This window comes from Chrysemys picta, chromosome 12 (genome assembly GCF_011386835.1).
Source record: "Chrysemys picta bellii isolate R12L10 chromosome 12, ASM1138683v2, whole genome shotgun sequence".
Classification (NCBI taxonomy): Eukaryota; Metazoa; Chordata; order Testudines; family Emydidae; genus Chrysemys; species Chrysemys picta.
The window spans coordinates 5,346,328-5,367,634 of NC_088802.1; the positions used below are offsets into that span (position 1 = coordinate 5,346,328).

Genomic DNA, 21,307 nt, shown 5'->3' on the forward strand with positions numbered 1-21,307 from the left:
CCATATTTACTATTCTTTCTACACATCGGGATGGTTTGTTCCTGCAACCTCAATAAGGATTCTTTAAAATACAGCCAGCTCTCCTGGACCCCTTTGCCCTTCATGTTATTCTCCCAGGGGATCCTGCCCATCTGTTCCCTGAGGGAGTCAAAGTCTGCTTTTCTGAAGTCCAGGGTCCATATTCTGCTGCTCTCCTTTCTTCCTTGTGTCAGGATCCTGAACTCGACCATCTCATGGTCACTGCCTCCCAGGTTCCCATCCACTTTTGCTTCCCCTACTAGTTCTTCCCTGTTTGTGAGCAGCAGGTCAAGAAAAGCTTTGCCCCTAGTTGGTTCCTCCAGCACTTGCACCAGGAAATTGTCCCCTACGCTTTCCAAAAATTTCCTGGATTGCCTGTGCACCGCTGTATTGCTCTCCCAGCAGATATCAGGGTGATTAAAGTCTCCCATGAGAACCAGGGCCTGCGATCTAGCAACTTCTGCTAGTTGCCAGAAGAAAGCCTCGTCCACCTCATCCCCCTGGTCTGGTGGTCTATAGCAGACTCCAACCACGACATCACCCTTGTTGCTCCCACTTCTCAACTTTATCCAGAGACTCTCAGGTTTTTCTGCAGTATCATACCGGAGCTCTGAGCAGTCATACTCCTCTCTTACATACAACGCAACTCCCCCACCTTTTCTGCCCTGCCTGTCCTTCCTGAACAGTTTATATCCATCCATGACAGTACTCCAGTCATGTGAGTTATCCCACCAAGTCTCTGTTATTCCAATCACATCATAATTCCCTGACTGTGCCAGGACTTCCAGTTCTCCCTGCTTGTTTCCCAGGCTTCTTGCATTTGTGTATAGGCACTTAAGATAACTCAATGATCGTCCCTCTTTCTCAGCATGAGACAGGAGTCCTCCCCTCTTGCGCTCTCCTGCTTGTGCTTCCTCCCAGGATCCCATTTCCCCACTTACCTCAGGGCTTTGGTCTCCTTCCCCCGGTGAACCTAGTTTAAAGCCCTCCTCACTAGGTTAGCCAGCCTGCTGGCGAAGATGCTCTTCCCTCTCTTCGTTAGGTGGAGCCCGTCTCTGCCTAGCACTCCTTCTTCTTGGAACACCATCCCATGGTCGAAGAATCCAAAGCCTTCTCTCCGACACCACCTGCGTAGCCATTCGTTGACTTCCACGATTCGACGGTCTCTACCCCGGCCTTTTCCTTGCACAGGGAGGATGGACGAGAACACCACTTGCGCCTCAAACTCCTTTATCCTTCTTCCCAGAGCCACGTAGTCTGCAGTGATCCGCTCAAGGTCATTCTTGGCAGTATCATTGGTGCCCACGTGGAGAAGCAGGAAGGGGTAGCGATCCGAGGGCTTGATGAGTCTCGGCAGTCTCTCCGTCACATCGTGTATCCTAGCTCCTGGCAAGCAGCAGACCTCTCGGTTTTCCCGGTCAGGGCGGCAGATAGATGACTCAGTCCCCCTGAGGAGGGAGTCCCCGACCACCACCACCCTCCTCCTCCTCTTGGGAGTGGTGGTCGTGGAACCCGCATCCCTAGGACAGTGCATCTTTTGCCTTCCAATCGGTGGAGTCTCCTTCTGCTCCCTTCCCTCAGATGGGCCATCTAGTCCACTCTCCGCATTAGCACCTGTAGAGAGAACATGGAAACAATTGCTCACCTGTATCTCCATTGCCGGTGCATGGACGCTCCTCTTTCTTCTTCTGGAGGTCACATGCTGCCAAACCTCCTCACAATCCTTCTGTCCCTGCTGCGCCTGCTCTGAATCTTCAGAACATTGCGGCCGTAGAAGCATCTCCTGACGTCTGTCCAGGAAATCTTCATTTTCCCTTATGCAACGCAGAGTCGATACTTGTTTCTCCAGCCCTCGAACCTTCTCCTCCAATATGGAGACCAGCTTGCACTTTGTACAGACAAAGTCACTTCTGTCCTGCGGAAGAAAGACAAACATGGCACAACCTGTGCAGGTTACAACAGCTGATCGCTCACCTTCCATATCACCGTCCTCTTAGGAGCTTCCTCAACTGTTGCAGGAACTACTCTGAGAAACCTGCAGATGAAAGCCTCAGTGTGCTCTCCCCACGCGAACTCCCAGGCAAACTCCCGCTGTTAGCCTCTGCTGTTCGCCGCTCAGCTGGTTCGCTGCTGACTGCCCTTATATACCAGTCAGGCCCACTCAAGGCCCACCAACACAGCCCCCCTAATGCAGCACTTAGCGTACCTCCTCTTGGACAGCTCCCAGGCAAACTCCTGCTGTTAGCCTCTGCTGTTCGCCACACAGCCAAGTCGGGCAGTGTAAATGCTGTTTGTCAGAACTTTTGCCAATGCAAAATACTTCCACCCCCTAGGAGTGGGGTTCACATTGTTGACGGGAGAGCGCTCCTACCGACAACACACTGTTCACAATTTTGGGGGGGGGGAGGTGTTTAAGCATCTATGAACGACAAAAGTTTTGTCGCTCAATTGCCAGTGTAGACAAAGCCTGTGTTTCTCTGCTGTGCCTCTTCTCTTGCAAGCACTTTCCCAGACAAGGGTGGGGTTACTCACAGTCCTTCACTGCAGGCCCGTCTCAGTCAGCTCTACGCACAGCCATAGTCTCTGCCCTGGCTCCAGTGAAGCCACCAACCGCCTCTGAGGCTTCCTGCTCGATCAAAGTCCCAGCAGTAACTCCTGGAATGGACAGAGCTCCACAGCACCAATCTCACTCCTTTCCCCAAAAAGGAGTCCACTGCCTGCTCTCCCTGCACTGCCTGAGAGAGGAAATGGCTCACTCTTTCCCCCAAGGCATCATGGAAGTTATATTCTCTAAGGGTACGTCTACACTATGAAATTAGGTCGATTTTATAGAAGTCAATCTTTAGAAATTGTTTTTATACAGTTGATTATGTATGTCCCCACTAAGCGCATTAAGTCAGTGGAGTGCGTCCTCACTACCGTCACTAGCATTGATGTACAGAGCAGTGCACAGTGGGTAGCTATCCCACAGTTCCCGCAGTCTCCACTGCCCATTGGAATTCTGGGTTGAGCTCCCAATTCCTGATGGGGCAAAAACATTGTCACAGGTGGTTTTGGGTACATGACGTCAATCTCCCCTCCCTCCCTCCGTGAAAGCAACAGCAGACAATCATTTCGCACCTTTTTTCCTGGATTACCCATGCAGATGCCATAGCATGGCAAGCATGGAGCCCACTCAGCTCACCGCTGCTGTTGTGAGTATCGTAAACACCTCGCGCATTATCCTGCAGTATCTGCAGAACCTGGCTAAGAGACGCCAGCACAAGGACGATTGTGTGAAGGACATGGACACAGACGTTCCTGAAAGCATGGGCTGTGGCAATTGGGACATCATGGTGGCAGTGGGGCTGGTTGATACAGTGGAACGGTGATTCTGGTCCGGCAAACAAGCACAGACTGGTGGGACCGTATAGTGTTGCAGGTATGGGATGATTCACAGTGGCTGCGAAACTTTCACATGCGTAAGGGCACTTTCCTTGAACTTTGTGAGTTGCTTTCCCCCGCCCTGAAACACAGGAATACCAAGATGAGAGCTGCCCTCACAGTTGAGAAGCGAGTGGCGATAGCCCTGTGGAAGCTTGCAATGCCCAACAGCTACCAGTCAGTCGGGAATCAATTTGGAGTGGGCAAATCTTCTGTGGGGGCTGCTGTGATCCAAGTAGCCAGGGCAATCACTGATGTTCTGTTATCAGGGGTAGTGACTCTGGGAAATGTGCAGATCATAGTAGATGGCTTTGCTGCAATGGGGTTCCCTAACTCTGGTGGGGCGATAGACGGAATGCATATCCCTATCTTGGCACTGGACCACCTTACCAACCAGTACGTAAACTGCAAGGGGTACTTCTCAAAGGTGCTGCAAGCACTGGTGGATCACCAGGAACGTTTCACTGACATCAACATGGGATGGTTGGGAAAGGTGCATGATGCTCACATCTTTAGGAACTCCAGGATGTTCGAGCAGCTGCAAGAAGGAACTTACTTCCCAGACCAGAAAATTACTGTTGGGGATGTTGAAATGCCAATCGTTATCCTTGGGGACCCAGCCTACCCCTTGCTTCCATGGCTCATGAAGCCATACACAGGCAGCCTGGACAGTAGTAAGGAGCAGTTCAAGTATAGGCTGAGCAAGTGCAGAATGGTGGTAGAATGTGCCTTTGGACGTTTAAAAGCTCGCTGGTGCTGTTTGCTGACTAGGTTAGACCTCAGCGCAACCAATATTCCCATTGTTATTACTGCTTGCTGTGTGCTCCATAATTTTGGTGAGAGTAAGGGGGAGACGTTTATGGTGGGGTGGGAGGTTGAGGCAAATTGCCTGGTGGCCAATTTTGAGCAACCGGACACCAGGTCGATTAGAAGAGCACAGCAGGGCGTGCTACACATCAGAGAGGCTTTGAAAACCAGTTTCATGACTGGCCAGGCTATGGTGTGACAGTTGTGTGTGTTTCTCCTTGCTGCAAACCCGCCCCCTTTATTGATTTTAATTCCCTGTGAGCCAACCATCCTCCCCCCTTCAATCACAGCTGGCAAAGGAAATAAAGTAACTATTGTTTTGAAACCATGCATTCTTTCTTTATTAATTAAAAAAATGTGAGATAACTGACAAAGTAGACTGGGTGGGGTGGGGTGGGAGAGGAGGGAAGGACAAGGCCACATTGCTAATTGTAGCCACACTACAAATCAAAATCGTTTGACAGACTTCTGTTGCTTGGGCCATCCTCTGGAGTGGAGTGGCTGGGTGCCCCCCCCCCCCCCCCCCGCGTTCTTGGTCATCTGGGTGAGGAGGATATGGAACTTGTGGAGGAGGGTAGGCGGTTATACAATAGATGCAGCAAGGGTCTGTGCTCTTGTTTGCTTTCCTGCAGCTCCACCAGATGCCTCATCATGTCCATTTGCTCCCCCATTAGGCTCAGCATTGCCTCCTGCCTCTGCTCATCGCGGTCACTTAATGTTTTCCTGTTCTCTGCCACTGAATGCCTCCATACATTAAGCTGTGCCCTATCAGTGCGGGAGGACAGCATGAGCTCGGAAAACTTGTTATCATGAGTGCATTTTTTTCACCTTCTAATCTGCAATATCCTCAGGGACAGAGATGATAGGGGGAGCATAGAAACATTTGCACCTGTGGGGGGATAAAAAGGGAGAGTAAAATTTAAGATGATTCATTTCTGAGAACAAAAGGGAGACTCTTTCACAGTGAATCAAGCAATTCACAGCAGACAGCACATGTGCTTTAGGTACAAGGTCGCATTTTGCCTTTTATATTGAGCACCTGCCAGCATGGTGACACATCACACACAGCTGGGCAACAGAATTCGATTTTCAGGCAGTCATGGTACGCCAAAGGGTACACGGGGTTGGCTTCTTCCGCCTTCATAACATGTGGGAATGGTTTCAAACTGCAGCGCCCTCCTTTCTGATAGCAAGAAATGCCGGTTGAGTTTCACATTTAAAAGGAGGGGCTGCGGTTTTTGGGTGGATGTGCAGCACACACCTACCCTCACCCCACCGTGTGGCTATTCTCTGGAATGATCCCTTCACACACACACCCGTCGCATGGCTGTTCTCCGGGATGAACCCTTTTAGCCAAGTGCAAACAGCCCAGTATGAATGGGGTCCTTTTACTGTTCCCTTACAAAAAATTCCCTATTTGAACCAGGTAACCATGAATGATATCACTCTCCTGAGGCTAACACAGAAAGATAAAGACTGAATGTTGCTTGAATGCATCCAAAACCTAGGACCATTCGCTGCCATGCTTTGTGCTGCAATGATTCCAGACTACTTGCTACTGGCTTGGCGTGGTAAAGTGTCCTACCGTGGAGGACAAAATAAGGCAGCCCTCCCCAGAAACATTCTGCAAAGGCTTTCAGAGAACCTCCAGGAGAGCTTCATGGAGATGTCCTTGGAGGATTCCCGCTCCATACCCAGACACATTAACAGACTTTTCCAGTAGCTGTACTGGCTGCAAATGCATCCCAATTCTTCAGGGCAGAGTCAGGATAAGCTCTACCCTGACATCTGGTGGTGAATTATGGTGAGTGTGGAAAAGAACTTCAGGGGCTGATCTTGTTTGCATAGGCACATCCACCCACCTAACATGAGCCCACAGCAACTGAAAGTGGTTACTTTGGCTGGTGTGGGATCCCCAGTTTCTCTGTTATTGGAGCAGGAAGAATAAAGTGTTGTTACCCACCAGTTGTATTTTTGCCTCTCTCTACTGTTGAATGTCAGAACTAACTTTGATTCCATTAGGAGTCTAATTACAGGCTGCTGAGCTGAATTCACTTTGGGCCTATGGTGCACCAGCACTGGGGCTCCCCTACTACAAGCTGAAATCACTAAAGAGCTAAAGTTACTAAGATCTGAGATCACTGAGTGCTATGTTAACTAGTGGGAGAGCCTGAAGCTATATTGCTAAGCGGCTGGTGGAGCAGTTTGTGGGACGGTTGGAGCGGCCCACGGAACGGCGAGCGGAGCTGAGCCGTTTGTGGGACGGTTGGAGCAGCCCACGGAATGGCAAGCGGAGCTGAGCAGTTTGCAGGGACGGCCGGAACGACTCATGGGACGGCGAGTGGAGCAGAGCAGAGCAGCTGGTAGAGCAGAGCAGTTCATGGGACGGCAGGAGCGGCTCACGGGACGGTTGGTGAAAGTCGACCAGCTCGTGGTGAAGGCTGTGGTGGAACCCCACGGAGAGGCGGCCGGTCGGCCTCGGACCACGTAAGGTGCCCCTTAACACCCTGCATGCCCCCTTTCCCCCTGCCCATTTCCACCCAGGCTGGGGGGAGTAAAACCCTGCAGATAAACTTTTGAACTCTGGGGCTGCACTGACCAGGGACAGAGACTTTTGGGTTGTTGAACTTTGGGGACTTTGGGTGATTTTTGGGTTGCTGGTTTCAAGAACCCATGGGAAAGGACACAGCCCAATTTGCTGGGGTGGGTCTTTGCTCATGGTTTGGTCTATGAACTCTAGTTGTGGTGTTTTCCCAATTTAATGCTATGTCATTTACCTCATGTTATTAAACATTTTATGCTACACCGAGACTCTGTGCTTGGAGAGGGGAAGTATTGCCTTTTCGAGGCGCCCAGGGGTGTGTGTAAGATTTTCCTAGGTCACTGGGTGGGGGCTCGAGCTGGTTTTGCGTTACGCTGTTGGGAGGGGACCCCTATGTACTGAACCAGGCCCTTGCTGCTATCAACTCGGCCTGGCAGAAGGGTTACACAAACATTAAACACTATTGCTTTTAAACTCTGTACTGTAGTTACAAATGTGCACTCACCAGAGGTGCCTTCTCTGCCTTCAGGGTTGGGGATCCCGCCTTGGGAGGGTATTGGCTCCAGAGTGATGAAAAGCTGCTCCTGGCTGCCGGGGAGAACGTATTCTCCACTTGCCTGCTGCACATTCTCCTCCTCCTCCTCTTCCTCATCCACAAAATCCTCCTCCCTGTTGCGTGAGACTCCCCCTTTGCAGGTGTCCACAGACAGTGGTGGGGTAGTGGTAGGGTCCCCCCCTAGAATGCCATGCAGCTGATCATAGAAGCGGTATGTATGGGGCTCTGACCCGGAGCAACCGTTTGCCTCCTTTGTCTTTCAGTAGGCTTGCCTGAGCTCCTTAACTTTCACACGGCACTGCTGTATGCCCCTAATGTAGCCTCTCTCCACCATGCCGTGTATGATTTTGGCATTTATATTAGCATCTCTTCTTTTTGATCAGAGTTTGGCCTGCACAGATTCTTCTCCCCATACAGCCATCAGCTCCAGTGTCTCCCTTTCAGTCCATGTTGGAGCTTGTTTGCAATTCTGGGGGGACTGCATGGTGACCTGTGCTGCTGAGCTCGCCACGCTGACCGAACAGGAAATTAAATTCAAAATTTCCCGGGACTTTTCCTGTGTACCTGGCTAATGCATCAGAGTTCAAAGTGCTGTCCAGAGCAGTCACATTGGAGCACTCTGGGATAGCTCCCGGAGGCCAATACCATCAAATTGCATCTGCACTACCCAAAATTCGACCCAGCGAGGTCGATTTTAGTGCTACACCCCTCGTCGGGGAGGAGTACAGAAGTCGATTTTAAGAGCCCTTTAGGTTGACGGAATGGGGTTGGTTGTGTGGATGCAGTCATTTTTAAATCGACCTAACACGGTTAAATTTGACCTAACCCTGAAGTGTAGACCAGGGCTAAGCAATGATAACGCCTCAGCTGGAGTACTGTGTCCAGTTTTAGGCACTACGCTTCAGGACAAATTGGAGAAAGTTCAATGGATAGCAACAAAAGTGATTAATGGTCTAGAAAAATAACCTATGAGGAAAGATTATAAAAAAATTGGTTTGTTTAGTTTGGAGAAGAGAAGACTGAAGGGCAGCATGAGAACTGTATTCAAGCCTGTAAAAGGTTGTTGTAAAGAGGAGGGTGATAAATGGTTCTCCTTAACCACTGAGGACAGGACAAGAAGCAGTGGGCTTAAATTTAGATTAGTTTAGACATTAGGAAAAACTTCCTAACACATCACGAGTGGCAATGGAGTTATTCCTTTAACTGCAAAGGTAAAAGGTGTCCAACAGTGATCTCATCACACGCAGTATCTATGACATACTGACCAGAGTGGAACGCCGCTTCTGGGCTTGGGAAACAAGCACTGAGTGGTGGGATCACATGGTTGTGCAGGGATCACATTGTCATGAACATCTGGTGATGTAGCCGTAACTAGGCACACCCATTCACTTCAATAGGGCTATGCCAATTTACGTCAGCTGAGGATCTAGCCTTATATGATTGTCACCCTGTCTGAGTTACCATACATCAACACTTCCTGTGCGGTTTCATGGTTGGGGACCCCTCGAGGAGGGGAGTCAGTGTTTTTTCTGTGCAGGTTTGAGCCCTGAGATAGACAATCCAAGTCTGGCAGTACTTGAGCGCAGCAATTACTTTTTCTTTCCAATTATTATTTTATAGAAAACTAGGGTTACCATACGTCCGGATTTCCCTGGACATGTCCTCCTTTTGTGTGCTAAAAATAGCGTCCGGGAGGAATTTGTAAAGCCCTCACAATGTCCGGGATTAGCAGAGAGTGGCTGGGAGGGCTGCAGGGAAGTCCCGGGCTGGACTCAGGAGCAGCTGTAGAGGAGCCGGATCCGCCCTGCATTCTGAGCCAGCAGCTGCCTTGCAGCCCAGTCCGGCAACACTGTGCAGGGCCAGACCGGGTTTTGTTGTGCAGGGCCAGACCGGGTTTTGTTGTGCTCGGGAGCTCAGCCACGTGTCCGGCTCGGCTGCACAGAGCCCAACACTCTGTTCTGAGCAGCAGGGTAAGGAGGTCAGGGGGCAGGAAGGTTCTGGAGGTGGAGGTCAAGAAACGGGGGGGGCTTTTTGGGGGGAGTGGAGAAAGTTTTGGGCAGTCAGGGTACAGGTAGGGGGTAGGGTCCTGGGGGGCAGTTGGGGGGGGTCTTAGGAGGGGGCAGTTAGGGGACAAGGAGCGGGGGGGGGGGTAGGGGGCTGGGAGTTCTGGGGGGGAGCTGTCAGGGGGCAGGAGTGGAGAGAGGGATCGGAGCAGTCAGGGGACAGGGAGCAGAGGGGTTTAGATGGGTTGGGAGTTCTGGGGGGGGCTGTCAGGGGGCAGGAGTGCGGAGAGGGATCGGAGCAGTCAGGGGACAGGGAGCAGAGGGGTTTAGATGGGTTGGGAGTTCTGGGGGGGGCTGTCAGGGGGCAGGAGTGCGGAGAGGGATCGGAGCAGTCAGGGGACAGGGAGCAGAGGGGTTTAGATGGGTTGGGAGTTCTGGGGGGGGGGCTGTCAGTGGGTGGGGAGTGGTTGGATGGGGCGTGGGAGTCCCAGGGGTCTGTCTGGGGGTGGGGGTGTGGATAAAGGTTGGGGCAGTCAGGGGACAAGAGGCAGGGAGGCTTAGATAGTCCTGGGGGGCAGTTAGGGGCAGGGGTCGCAGGAGGGGGTAGTCAGGGGACAAGGAACGGGGGGAGGGTTGGGAGGTCAGGGGGGGGGGGAAGTGGGAGGGGCAGGGGCGGGGCTAGGGCGGGGCTCCTCCCGTCCTCTTTTTTGCTCGCTGAAATATGGTAACCCTAAGAAAACAAAAAATCAAAACCAAGCTCTGAGGGATGCAGGACAAGGAGGGTTACATGGTATTAAACCTCCACCCGAAGAGACGCTCACATCACCCATCTCAAGACTCCATCCCAGGTAATGCTTTCACACATCTAGCTTCCATTTTAGAAGTGCAGAAATTGTGATTTGTGTTTTCATTCCTATAGGCCAGATCCTCACCTGGGAGAAAACTGTCTGAGCTCCATTGATTTCAACTGACACCAGCCAGGGATCGGGCCCCATTGGGTACATATGCACAGCCCACAGGAGAGACTCTCCCAGTCCAGGTTGAGAGACTCAGGCTAGCGGGACTTGTGCTAGCACTGTAACAATGCTTATGAGGAGAGGCTGAGGGAACTGGGATTGTTTAGTCTCCAGAAGAGAAGAATGAGGTGGGATTTGATAGCTGCTTTCAACTACCTGAAAGGGGGTTCCAAAGAGGATGGATCTAGACTGTTCTCAGTGGTAGCAGATGACAGAACAAGGAGCAATGGTCTCAAGTTGCAGTGCGGGAGGTTTAGGTTGGATATTAGGAAACACGATGTCACTAGGAGGGTGGTGAAGCACTGGGATGGGTTACCTAGGGAGGTGGTGGAATCTCCTTCCTTAGAGGTTTTTAAGGCCCGGCTTGACAAAGCCCTGGCTGGGATGATTTAGTTGGTGTTGGTCCTGCTTTGAGCCAGGGCTGCCCGGGGTGGGGAAAGGGAGAGGGAAGGGGGCAAGCGGGGCAATTTTCCCCAGGTCCCGGCCTCCGCAGGGGCCCTCACGAGAATATAGTATTCTATAGTATTGCAACTTTTTTTATGGAAAAGGGGCCCCCGAAATTGCTTTGCCCCAGGCCCCCTGAATCCTCTGGGCAGCCCTGCTTTGAGCAGGGGGTTGGACTAGATGACCTCTTCCAACCCTATCTTCTATGATTTGGTGACTCTATGAATAGCTGTGTGAGTAGACAGCACTTTGAAGCTGCTGCTTGGCTGGAGCTCGGGCACTGAAGCCCAAGGATGAGGGTCAGCTTCAGAACGTGAGCAGCAACTTCAATGTGCTCTCAACACAGCTATTTTTAGAGCACTAGCACAAACCCTGATAGCTCAAGTCTGTCCACCATGGCTGGGAGGCTTCCTTCTGCAGGGCATGTAGAGATGCCCATTGCCTCCAATGGAGCTATGGCTGATTCACCCCTGCTGGGAATCTGACCCATTGACTCTGATGGAGACAGTCACACCTGCCTGGAATCTAACTCATTGGCTCCAATAAAGTAAGACTAATTTACACTCACTAGGAATCTGGCCTCTTACGTATCAGCAAGGGTATATTTGCAAGGAGTTTCTACCTTGGTTTGGATGATTTTACCTCATTATTAACCTCAGTATACACTTATACCGATCACAGTATTGGGAATACTGGGGATCCTGAGGAAACGTTATTTAGTGATCTAAGATAATTGAAAAAGTTGAAGGGTCCCCACTATATATTAAAATATTGCTTCTGAGGTGCCCAGGATTATGTAAGATTTGGCCAGCCTCTCTAGGAAGGACAGGAAGGTGCTTTGATCAAAACGTTTATTTTTAAGACCAAAAAAACCCCAAACAGATCCGCAGCTGATGTCAGCTGCCATTCATCTCTGCTGAAGTCAGATTGCTGTGTGGCAGCTACAGATCTGGGCCCTAATTACATGAGACCAGCTGTAGGATACTGGGTCCATCTAGCACGGGACATATGTGAGCTAAACCTCTGTAAATGCAGAATGAAAACCCAGTATTTGTGATATATCCTCCAAAATGCACAGGGAAACAACTGGAATTGATGGAAAATTTTCATAGATCAAAAATTACCTTAGATAGAACAACTTTTTAAAATTTGTGGAAGGGGGATAAAGTGTCCTGCTTCAAGGCATACAGCAACCTCTGGACTTAGGGAGAATCTTCCCTAATGGGCAGATAACTCACTCTTGAAAGGTTTCTTGCATCTTCTTCTGAAGCACCTGGTGCTGGCCACTTTGGAGACTGGACACTATACTATATAGACCTGGGGTTTGATCCAGTCTTATAATTCTTATGTTCCTGCTAGACAGGCATGGTATACGAACCTAATTAGAAGAGAATAAGTATGTTTTCTCCCAGATTTTAGTTTGCTTCTCAATCTTTCAATCATTTAAAAAAAAACAGTGGTAAAATAAACTCATCGGCTATGATGCATATTACTAGAAATTAGAGAAACAAACCATAAAAGAAAAGCAAGGCAATGCATCACAAAAGGTGCTCTGTGCACATATTTTGACAATTGGGACTTTTAATTATTATAACATGCAATAATGAAATGGCAAATATAGTTTACTGTAGTGTCATTTACAGGAATAAGTAATCTTTACAAATAAGAGACGTCACTACAAAATCATAGAACAGAGTTGGGGAGACACTGTTAATTTTTGTTGTGTTTACACACAGAGAGAGTGTACACGAAAGTGAGGCTTTTTGTAGCCTCTTATTAATGGAAATCATGTACTGTTCAGTACTGATTTCACTGTGCCATTTTCAAATATTAACAAGTGTGCCATTTTAAAGCAATTTCCCCCCCAACCATAGAAAAGCTCAGACTCCTCACTGGAGACTGCTTATATGTGTCGGAGAATAACAGAGTTCTCACTCTTTTGGTTGGGTACAGCAAAATCAGATACTTTATTCTCTCAAGCAGCTGCGTAAAGGGAGAGAGTGCACTAGGACACAGGGTCTCCCCCTCCTAGGCAGGTCTCTCAACAGGTAAACAATTACAGCAAGCATTGATACCTTTTGTTACAGACAATGAAAAGCAACAGCTGCGTTTTGTTTATACATAGGTCATTCTGATATCTTGTTTTTCTCACTTATGTAGACTTCTAGTCTACATTCCATATTTTCTGCACATTATCTACACAAGGTTGCAACAACTTCTCACACAGTTCTTTCCCACTCGCCTCACACAATCCTCGCTTCTACAAATCTCGCGTTATTAGGGTTACAGTTAGCCTGACTCTTGCTAACTGTCATGCATTGCATCCCCTTCCTGTCAGTTCTTTCTCTGCTTCCACACCTCCCCCCTTTTGTACTACTAGTACAACAAACATTCTCAAATCTCTATTTGCATTAAGTCTTGGAATTCAGATTCTACATCAGGTGCTTCAACCTTAGGGGTTTTGATTGGATGTAATGACAATGCATGATTAGCATGGACATGAAAGTTATTACTATTATTACGTCCTTTACAACAACAACAACAACATAATCCTAAACTAACTAACTAATAGCAATACAAGCAATAACATTCCCATAGCAATAATATGATGGGGTTGTTGTACAGTTTTAGTCATAAAGCACCATACATCATACTTATTACATAAAATAGACACTCTATAAGCTGTATGAAAGGCATACTTTTCAACTTGATATATATTTTGAAGCATGTGAATTTGCCCTTGTACTTCAGAGATTCTCTAAACCTCTGGTAACAATGAAAGCAAATTTTGAAATCAATCAGGTACTAAACTAGTCTAATTAAAGGGTATCTGGAACCTAAGGGCTACTTGCAAAATTCTATCTGCAGGCCAGTAAATAATATGATTGCCTGCAGCGGTAGTGAGATTAAAATGTATGTCTTGCAATGTGGTGGCATTAACATACACACAGCTATCATTAGCTTGAAAAAGTAGGTGTCCTGTCAGGATAGTTCCTTGTCCCCTACCCTCCCAGCAAACGTAGTCATAGACAGTGACAACTTCTCCTGGCTTCAGTTTACATGTACACTGAAGCTGTGGGGGTTCTAACGGCCAAAATGTCCATTGACTCCTTAACCCCATCCAAATGTCAGATGTAATCCCAGGAGCATGGACTAAAAATCCATTGGGCATACCAGGTAGTCTAATTTCCCAGATGTCTCGGTGAATAACCCAATCCCACATGCATCCTCCCCATGGACCCAGCAGGATTCAGTATGTGGGAGCCCACCCCCAACCGGTCCATATGCTTGGAAGGAGCAATGAGAACGTCCGCACTTCCACCCAGAAAGTCTCCAAGTATGTCTCCATGGCCACAGATCAGATGGTATTTCTGATGTGTTTGTAAGGGCAGTGGGCCAAGCCTGATGCTCTAGATCATTCTGAATGGTTATTAGCTGGTCATTCAGGAAATCCTGAATTTCTGAGCATGCTAGATCCCACTGCAATGCCTTCCCAGCCTCAGTGATATTCAATACCATCTCCGTCAGCAACTTCTGGGTCATTGAACTAAGGGCGGACTCCCTAGTGTAGTGTTAATCACAGTCCATCGATATCCTAATACATCTCTCTTTGCTGTAGTACTGTACCACATCTGTTGGTTGAACACCTTTATGTACTTCTGGGAGGCATTGATATTAATGGCAGAAGAGGGGGTGTATTGCAATAAGGTACAGGTCACATTATTAGTCACTGGAATAATTTCTATATAGGTAAAATTTCCAGTGGCAGAACAAACTCTTTGGGTATTTGTTTAATTGTTCACTAATTGGGTGACCAAATAACAATAAGGGCCTCTCTCATTTAACACAGTGCAAATTCCAGGAACAGCCATCATATCTACCTTGATATAGAACCCATCAATTGCAATTACAGATACTTGGGGTTCACTTGTAGTGATGTGATATATACTTTTATCTCCACTGATCCATTTGTTTTCCATTCAATTGTTCGCTTATATGGGATATCCTGAACCTTAAAAATAATTTTTTTTTCAAACAGTATTTAAATAAATCACTAAAGCGTGAAGGCCTTGGCCATTGGTTTTATCAAATATATGGCATTGTCTGTATTTGGATGTGTTACAGGGGTAATAGTGTAATGGAGGAGATGGCAGGGGCCGTGGCAACAAGGTGCCTTTGGTACTTGTCATTTAAAATCCAATTAGGGAGGGCAATACATGCTGAAGGATTTATCCAAAACACAGGGTGCAGCCTGTAGAATAAACCCCAAAATCCAATCAATACCACATTCTTAAGCATGGGTCCCACAAGTTTTTTCCTGCCAGTGTATAATTCTTTGTTTCTTCACCAGGGTCAGTTCTTAATGTCTTTTGTAGTCAGGAATCCCTGGACTTTGGTGGTTTCAATGAAGCAAGTGTTCCTTCTTCTCTTTTCCTGAAACAGTCGTGGTTCAGCATCATACAGGGGAGAGGTTACTAGCACATCACCCTGTAATGGTTTTGCTTCTTCTAGAAAAATCCAAAGGCACAGTAGGTCTGTCAGTGGCCAAGGGAGAGGTTACTAGCACTTCACCTTGTTGTTTTTTTCCCTGCTGTCCAGAAGGCACAGCAGAGCTAGAAGGAGAAATAGGCTTATCATCAGTCGGAGAGTCCTCCCGAGGTGGAGGAGTCTTTTTACAGTGAGAAGCATGGGTCCAGATAGGCAGTCCTTGGCACTTCACAGCGGTGTTGGTGGTTAACAGGACTTGGAAAGGGCCTTTCCAGTGTGGAGCCAAAGCAGTCTTTCGTTGATGGACTTTACATAGACTCAGTCTCCTTGTTTCAATGAATGGCAGGGCTGCTAGGGTCTTTGGGTAGTGCTTCTTTACCTGTGAGAAAAGAAACCTAACATATTTCATTGATGCCTGGCAGTGTTTTGCAGATTTTACAGCTGCTTGGGCATATTCAGGTCCCCTCTTTTCTTGGTTGTCAGCCAAGTCTTAGCTGTAAGCAGTGTCCTTGAATGGGGCCAGCGTCTTATCTTTGGACTGAGCTTGCTGGCTATTTTTTCCAGTTAACTCGTTCTGTTCTTTTTCCTTCTCCCCTTTTGAGTTCTTTTAACCTACAAAGGAAACTTCCACTCTTCACTCATACACCTTTTCCCAACAATGAACATATTCACATTGCCATTATACAGTACATTAGTCTTATTATTCAATGTATGCCATATACACCCTTCCAGTAAAATAACTTCTATACAGAGCTTTGGAACAACAAACCAGGACAAGCACACCCACTTTTGAGGAGTCCACTCAGTACAACCTCTGGTGTCCAATAGCTTTCCTCCCTCCCCAGCCCTCTGGCTAGAAATCTGAGGTAGCCAGAAGGATCCCATGTGCAATATGGGGAGTGTGTTAACTTTTCATGTCCTTGCTTCCAAAGACTGTTGGTATGCAAATTTTAACAACAATTTTTCAATTAAAAGATCTGGCCAATGATCTGGCCATTTTCTTACTTAAGCAAATGTATTAGACTTTAGTATATCGCATTTTCCTGATTTATCCAAACACTTTGTATTCCAAGTTGAATAAAACAAGTATCTGTTTTTTTTTTATTTAACCCTTCTATTTAATTTTGAACTAGACTGTCCTATGAAAATAATAAACACAACAATTCTGGCCACAAGACAAACACCACAAGACAGGACATAGAACACAAAAATAATTCCTATTGTACCAGTAAATGCATGGTACGTTGGATGCTGTTCAGCTGGCATCCGTTTTCTCTGATGATCTGAAAGACAAAAGAACAGAGGTCTACCCCTTCTGGGCAGTCAGTCATTGCTTACAATATTTCCTTTCTATACAAATACTCTTGTTGATTTCAGGCAAAACAGAGGAATTACCCATATTTCTTTGTATTTGTTTCATAGGCAGCCCAGGTTTTCAGTGGCTTCTACCTTATCAGTTAGATAATTTGCATTAGTACAGATGCTTTCTGGCTTGCTTCTGGATCCAAAGCTATCCACAGCTTAAAGATTCTTACTTTAAAAAAAGGACACAATTAACTTTTCCAGACTTTTGATTGCCTTTTACTTCTAACTCCTGCTTGCAAACACCCAGTGATCTGAAAAAGACAACATAACCTATATTGGAGGTTTGCATTTCTTTTACCTCTGCTACAATATACACTGCACATGTTCTGGTGAAAATGCACATTTCCTCCATAATTCAACTTCCACAACACTAGTCACATTAATTTCTACACAAGGTGTAACTGTTTCTTTTGTGCTTACAAAATCTCCATGCACCCCTAGTAAAGTGACAGCTCGACCACACAGAGCCAGGGGCACTGTCCTTCTCTCTCTTTACCAGATCTTTTATCTGCTATTTTGTTACCCCAAAACAAATTCAAATCTTTTCTTCTCCTGGCTTTGACTACCCTGCTGCAGCCCAACCTTTGGTCTTTATTTAAAACATTTTAAATCTTGTTAAGCATTAAGTCACCTTAAGGATTAAATGCTAAATGCCATATTAAACAACACTAGTTTCCTGTGTCTGGCAAAAGTATTCTCGGTTTTGCAACTTTAAAACAATACCAATTCATCTCAAACTTATAAAATACAGATTGTACACAGCAGGAGTGTTCTTCAGCAAATTCGACTAACTTATTCATAGTCGAATAATTCCACTTAAATAACCTCTTGCCTGGATTACTTACAGACATTCTTACCAAGTTTCACTGCTTGATTCCCTCCAGAAATTACAGAGTTAACTTCTCACTCTCTTTCCTTAAATCACTTGCTTGTCTCCCAAAACGACACCCAATCAACTCAGATTTTACCATTCCAATTATTGTCCTGGGGATTTGAAATCCCCATGCTTATAATTACTTACTCCTTTCCTTCCACTATGCCCTCAAAGTTTCCAACCTGTTTTCCAATCTCTCTATCTGTTGCCTGCCTGCTTGGGCCCAATCCTGCTTTTCTTGCTGAACCGTCCCTTCCATGGGCACCGGCTTTGTTCCACTACCAATTTAGCTAGGAGGGTGGGCTTCTCAACTAGCCCCCACCCTTCCTGGTCTCTTCCCTTAAACATTCTTACTCACAAGGCTACCCCAGTCCTCCCTCGTGAGGCTTGCCACCTGGGCAAAACGCATGGCCCATTGGCGTTTAACTATTCAATTCTCTTGTGGCAAACACACTACTGTTATGGCGTATGCTGAGCACAAATGGTTAAATTCTGACAAGTCCCTGAAGGACCAGTACTTGCTTAGCCAGTGCTTCCTTTTCTGCCTGGAAGTCCTGTCTCAAGGCTTGCGACTTGCCACGGGTGTAGGTTTGAGTTGCTGCTTGGTTCGTGATCTATGCTCTTAATTGCTCAATTCTAGTTATCAAGTACACAACTCTTCCCTTTTCTCCAACTTCTCTATTGCCCAGTCCTGCTATGACTGGGGTTAGATCCACTGCCACCCTTCCCGGTCAACAGGGGTGAACAGAGGAATGCTAAACCCCTTTCCAGTTCTCAGACTTACTGCGGCTGAGAGTTGGCACACCTTTAATCATGCAATTCTCAACATATAACACCAACAATACCAAGCAAAGCAAACATAAAATAACAAGGGCAAAACAAATAGATGGTGTGCATTATGACTGAATTTTAAAGCTTCATTAATAAAATAATAAACCAACAACAGAGAGTGTTGGAAACACTTCCACATCACTCAGGGGAAAAAAAACATTAATGTCCCAAGATCTAAGCCACTTTCATACTCACACACGTACGTCTAGACTGGCCATGTCTGTGTATAATGTCCAGAGAAGGGGAAGAGGTGGACGGGAGATTATCCTGTATACAACTTGTCCAGAATCTCCAACTTGCTTCCACTCTTGGGAGGGCTGCTTTTTTACACCCTGTGGTCTCCTGGGGCGTCTTTTCAGAGATTCCAGTCCAGGCCGGCTACCTGTGGCTTCTTCAGCATCCCCAAACTACGCCGGCTCCAGGGTCGCAAAGGCAGACTGTTGGATCTCACTGGACAGTGAAGCTTTGCAAATGTAATCTCAGCACTGTAACTTGTATTGCCTTTGGTTTGCCTCTGTCTATATTTTTTCACAGCCAGCTAGGGCCGAAAGCAGTTTTTCTTTGTACTTAGCATGGTCTGCATTGATTTTTGACCTTGAACGCAGATTAACTTTCTCTTTATCTCTGGACCAAGCTGAATTTCAAATTAACCTGTTCCTTTCCTCAATAGACAAATTTCTCCCATTGTGTGTCAGAGGCTTTTTTTTTTTCTTTTTTTTTTTTTTTGTGATTAAAAGCTCCTCTGAGATGTATGATCTTATCTAGATTGAAGGTACCTTCTAGTGGGCATTGTTTAGATGGATTTTCATGCGTGTAATGATTCCAATTCTCTAAATACCTGCAGGTTTTAGGACCATAATGTACGTACATAAAATAAGCTGAGGTACCCTTAGCGGGTGAGAGGGAATGCTTAGACTCTCCCCCATCCATTTTTCAATCACACACACACGGAGGATGCCCTGTCCGCGCTAGCAGCTGTGAAAGTGAAATGAATTATACTAAAGAAATAGAATGAATTAAAGAATGCTGTATGTACCTTTAAGTAGAAATTAGAAATGCTGCAAGCCAGGTGTGCAGGAAAGCAGACATTAACTGCTTAACTTGCCACTTAAGGGCAATTGGTGAAGCATTAGTCAGATCGATAAGAGTTAACAAGGAAGCAGGATATGCATATTGTGCCCTATGCATATTTTACAATTTTGCTCTCTCTGTCCTTTTGTTTAGTTTGCACCCTTTTATCTGTATAAATAAGACTGTTTGAATCTTGCATGGGGGCTCACATTATCTGAATGTATTAGCAGAGCGCTGTGCTAATAAACAGAGTGGTCTTGACAAAATTGTGAGTCCTGATTCTAACTTTGACACAGCACATAAACTAAGGATCTCTCCCTACAGGGTACTCACACAGGAGAGGCAAACAGGATGGCCACGACCCTCTTACACCTCCCTTCAGCAAAGAGTGTCGGCTAGTCTCAGAGTGACGACACCATTCACTCTCTTTTCATCCAGCGAGATGATCAGACTGTCAGTGGCTCACACAGAGAGGAGAAGTGGAGGGAAGATGGGTTCACACACTCCTAGACCCAGGTAGCTTCCTCACTGGACGATGCCAGGCCGAGTCAGCCACTGTGGGTCGGATCTTCTAAAGATCCTCTAGTTACTAGGCTTGCGTTAGAGTAGTTCTGGTCACGAGCCAAATGACTTCGCAGAATACTCTGGGCATCTTCCGGTAACTTTCATTCACACTGGTGTACACACACACACACACACACACACACACACCCCCCAAGGCCTCTATTTCTAAATACCACGATGCATCCATACCTTATGTCTGGACTCAATACATTATGAGGCGGTAACAACCCCTCTTGAGGTGGTAACAACCCCTCAGCACCGTTGCGTACCTAATGCATTTCCCTTATGCATTAACCTTATTGGGGGCGGCCAAACTATAGTCCCCAGTACCGCATACAACTACCTTATTGGGGGCGGCAAAACAGTTCCCCAGTACCGCTCTGTGTCTGATCTTGTTGTACAGTCAATAAATTCAGATGGCGTAAGCCCAACAGGGACAGACGGTCTCCACGGGCAGTCCTCCTCCGATACCCCAATAGAGATTTCAAAAGGTCTCCTACTTCTATTGTGGTGCCATGGGGTTCGAAGGGGAACGATCCACAGCAGCTGCCGTTGTCTCAGTAGGAGTTGCCATCCCGGACGAGCCCCCAAATTGTCGGAGAATAACACAGTTCTCACTCTTTTGCTTGGGTACAGCAAAGTCAGATACTTTATTCTTTCAAGCTGCTGCGTAAAGGGAGAGAGTGCACTAGGACACAGGGTCTCCCCCTCCTAGACAGGTCTATCAACAGGTAAACAATTACAGCAAGCATTGATACCTTTTGTTACAGACAATGAAAAGAAACAGCTGCGTTTTGTTTATACATAGGTCATTCTGATATCTTGTTTTTCTCACTTATGTAGACTTCTAGTCTACATTCCATATTTTCTGCACATTATCTACACAAGGTCGCAACAACTTCTCACACAGTTCTTTCCCACTCGCCTCACACAATCCTCGCTTCTACAAATCTCGCGTTATTAGGGTTACAGTTAGCCTGACTCTTGCTAACAAACTGTTATGCATTGCATTCCCTTCCTGTCAGTTCTTTCTCTGCTTCCACACCTGGCATCCCTCAAATGTTAAAGTTCTGCCATTAAAAAAAAAAAAAAGAGTTCTCCCCCACTACCTTTCTGCCTAAACAGTATATTTCAAGGTAATAAATCTAAATTTCATTGAAATCAAACAGGAGTCTGCCTTAAATAGGCTCCACCTCACATCTGCATTTTTAGGTATATTTATGATGAATCCACATGAGGAAATGTCTGGAATATTGAAGGGCTATTAATCCATAGATAATGCTACATTCGTACCTGCTCCTAAGC

At 46.8% G+C, this 21,307-nt stretch overlaps 2 protein-coding genes across 2 annotated transcripts in view; one reads left to right on the forward strand and one right to left on the reverse strand.

The window, feature by feature from the left end:
• The window catches only part of LOC135974910 (tripartite motif-containing protein 10-like), a 55,198-nt gene extending 52,457 nt beyond the window's left edge, over nucleotides 1-2,741 (reverse strand). The window contains exon 1 of the mRNA XM_065564163.1: nucleotides 2,551-2,741. The gene's annotated coding sequence lies outside the window, so the exon portion shown is untranslated. The remainder of the gene's footprint in view (nucleotides 1-2,550) is intronic.
• LOC135974842 (uncharacterized) overlaps nucleotides 1-21,307 on the forward strand; it is an 86,712-nt gene that overhangs the window by 52,912 nt on the left and 12,493 nt on the right. The gene's annotated exons all lie outside the window — the stretch shown is intronic.